Raw genomic sequence first — 3,444 nt, 5'->3', positions numbered from 1 at the left:
TTTTTTTTTTTTTTTTTGTAGAAGAAATTGGTTAGCCTACATAGCTGATGCTGTTGTTTTAGATGAGGCTGACCGTATGATCAGCAAGGGCTTTGACATTCTCATGTTTTACTATTTCAGGGGTTAATGGCAAACTCTATTCTTCAGTGTCACCAAGCCAAAGTCCAGAAATTTGCCAAGAGTGTCCTAGTAAAACATATCACCATAAATATGGGGTATGGTGGAACTTCCAGCCAGGATATCATTCAGAACACCTATAGTGTACTCATATACATAAAAAAAATCTTTAAAAAAAAAAAAAGATTGTGGCCATTCATAGAGCAAAGACTAAGAAGAATGGACAGAGGTCTGGGAGAGATTCCACGACAGAAAGGCTGTCCTATAATAGCCCATGATGTCCTCTCCCTGCTGTCTACATGTCATGAATCATGATACTCCTGGAATAACTGAACATGTACCAAGTTGGCTGCACTGAGCCCTTGGGGATTGAACATAGTCTGTGCATTCAATGAACAAACACACACGAAGTGTCAGCCTTTGATCAGTCAATGGTCACAAACCTCAAGATCTTGTTGCTAGAGACCGAGCAGGTCAGGAGCAGCAGCAGCTTCAAGGACTCTGGTTCACAGCCCAGCAGACATGGGTATCTTCCTCCCTCTCCCCTTGAAGCCTCAGTCTCAGGACCCCACGTCACACAGACATTAATCCCAAAGACAAGAGACTAGCATTCTTGACTCACTTGGCTGGGAAAGGAAAACCTGCAGTGCTTTCCAGAACGACTTGATTGTTCTTCCAGCTGCCACTAAAGCATGAGTTTTTCGTGACACTTAAATGTTTATTCTTGAATGAATGTAATCTTAAATATGTGCATTTGTAGTATCAGACAAAATTTCCCACTAGCTATGCATGTGGCCCAGGCTGGATTCAAGCTTCTATCCACCTGCACCAGTTTTAACAGCTGGAATTACAGGTGTATACCACTATTCCAAGCTTGAGATCTTAAACTATATCCACTTATTGTGCCTGTCTGTGCATGCCATAGTGAATTGGGAAGGTGAAGAGTATAACTTAATGGTTATTAAGTTTTCTCCTTCTACTACTATGTAGGACCCAGGGACCAAACTTGGGGCATCAGGTACCTGTTATATGTTCATTGGTGTTTTGTCTGCATGTATGCCTGTATAACAGCACCCAGAAACTGAAGTTGCAGACAGGTATAACCTGCCATGTGGCTGCTGAGAACCGAACTCAGGTACTCTGAAAGAGCAGCCAGTGCTTTTAAACCCCAGCCATCTCTCCTGCCCCCCCCCCCAAGAAGCTTTAAATACTGATCTCAAAGTAATTTACAATTTTTATTCTTCGCTGTTTTAAGAGGGGAGACAGCATGCATTTGTCATGATTTTCAGGGTTGGGAAATGAACCCACGTGCACTGAGCATCAAATACAGGATAGACCCCTGTTCTAGGAGGCGGACTCAAGTTAAGAACTTGCCTTGCATACACAAGGTAGTGGGTTCCATCCTTAGCACAATGGGGGAAATGACAGAGCTTCCGGTGAAGTAGCACCTGGGTGGGCCACGGAGCTGAGGACTTCAAGGTCACTCTCCCTGATTATGCCCCTTATCTCAAACAAACAAGATAGAGGGTTAGGACCTCAGGATAAAACTTCTCAGCTGGGCGTGGTGGCGCACGCCTTTAATCCCAGCACTCGGGAGGCAGAGGCAGGCGGATTTCTGAGTTCGAGGCCAGCCTGGTCTACAAAGTGAGTTCCAGGACAGCCAGGGCTATACAGAGAAACCCTGTCTCGAAAAACCAAAAAGAAAAAAAAACCACTTCTCATCTTTACTTTCAGAGGAAGTGTCACACAACAACCCGAGGCAGTAAAAGTGTAAAAGTGTCAGTGCAACTGGGCTCCCAGGATCCACTGGAAAGAGTCACTCACAGGCACTAGGCTTGCACTAAAACACTCACCCCAGGAGCCATCTCCAAGGCAGGTAAGTTTAAAACAAGTCCAGGGACATCTACAAGAAGGCATTCCAGGAACGAAGATAAGGCTAGAACCACTGGGAGGATTTGCTCAAAGTAAAAAAAAAAAAAAACAACAAAGGGCAGGGTTGCTGGAGAGGATGTCAGAGATAAGGGAGGAAGAAAGTAATAAGGAAAGGCTTGAGGGCCATTTGGAGAGCTCTGGCTTTTCCTCAGGATGGAATGAGCTCTAGGAGACCACAGTCAGAACCTGACTTGCAGGGATCTTCCATGTTGAGTGTTTTCCGTCTTTTTGTTGTTGTTGTTATTGTTAAAATAAATAAATAAATAAATAAATAAATAAATAAATAAATAAATAAATAAAACTTCGCTGGGCATAATAGAGCAAACCAGCATGGGAGTCAGAGGCAGGAGTTCGACGCCATCCTAGCCTACAGTTAGTTCCAAGACACCCAGGGCTACACAGGGAAACCTGTGTCATTCTCATTTCCAATTCCCTATCTATTACTGTAAATAATCTGTGCATCCCATTACCCAATTACTAATACTGTTTTTATTTTTAAATTTCTCCTGTGCTATAGTGTATATACAGAAGTCAAAACAAACAAACAAACCAAAACCATAGTTCTTGCTGTCCTGGACCTTGATATGTAGACCAGGCTGGGATTAAGTGCATGTGTAGTCACTAGACCCTGAATAACTCACACACTGATTTTTCCCTTTTATCATGTGGATGTAGGGGACCAAACTCAGGTTGTTAGGCCTTGGTGACAGGTACTTTTACCTGATAATCTACCTCACTGGCCCACTCTTTTTTTTTTTTTTTGGTTTTTCGAGACAGGGTTTCTCTGTGTAGCCCTGGCTGTCCTGGAGCTCACTTTGTAGGCCAGGCTGGCCTCGAACTCAGAAATCCGCCTGCCTCTGCCTCCCGAGTGCTGGGATTACAGGCGTGCGCCACCACGCCTGGCTCACTGGCCCACTCTTAATGTGTTAAGATTTTTTCTCTGCATTATATATTCCATAACCATGCTGAGAATGTCTTTGAACTTCTGACATTCCTGCCTTAGTTCTGGGACTACAGGTGAGAGTCACTATAGTCCTGACCTAACACAGGGCTTCCTTCATGCATGCTAGACAGCACCTCGCCAATGTGCCACTATATCCTGCACCCTTTCTCCCCAGTATCCTAACTGGAAAAATGTATCATTCCAGACTTTAGAGGGCTGGGTTATGACAGGTCACTGCTATCATAGAAGTGGAGAAGGCTGCTGCCAAGTTTCAGGATAGCCTGAGCTAAAAAGTTCAAGACACCTAGGATACAGTGAAACATCTCAAAATAAAGGAAATATAAGAATGTGAGCTGGGCCGGGCGTGGTGGCGCACGCCTTTAATCCCAGCACTCGGGAGGCAGAGGCAGGCGGATTTCTGAGTTCGAGGCCAGCCTGGTCTACAAAGTGAG

Source organism: Mus caroli, chromosome 16, assembly GCF_900094665.2.
Source record: "Mus caroli chromosome 16, CAROLI_EIJ_v1.1, whole genome shotgun sequence".
NCBI lineage: Eukaryota > Metazoa > Chordata > Mammalia > Rodentia > Muridae > Mus > Mus caroli.
This window is presented reverse-complemented; position numbering follows the sequence as displayed.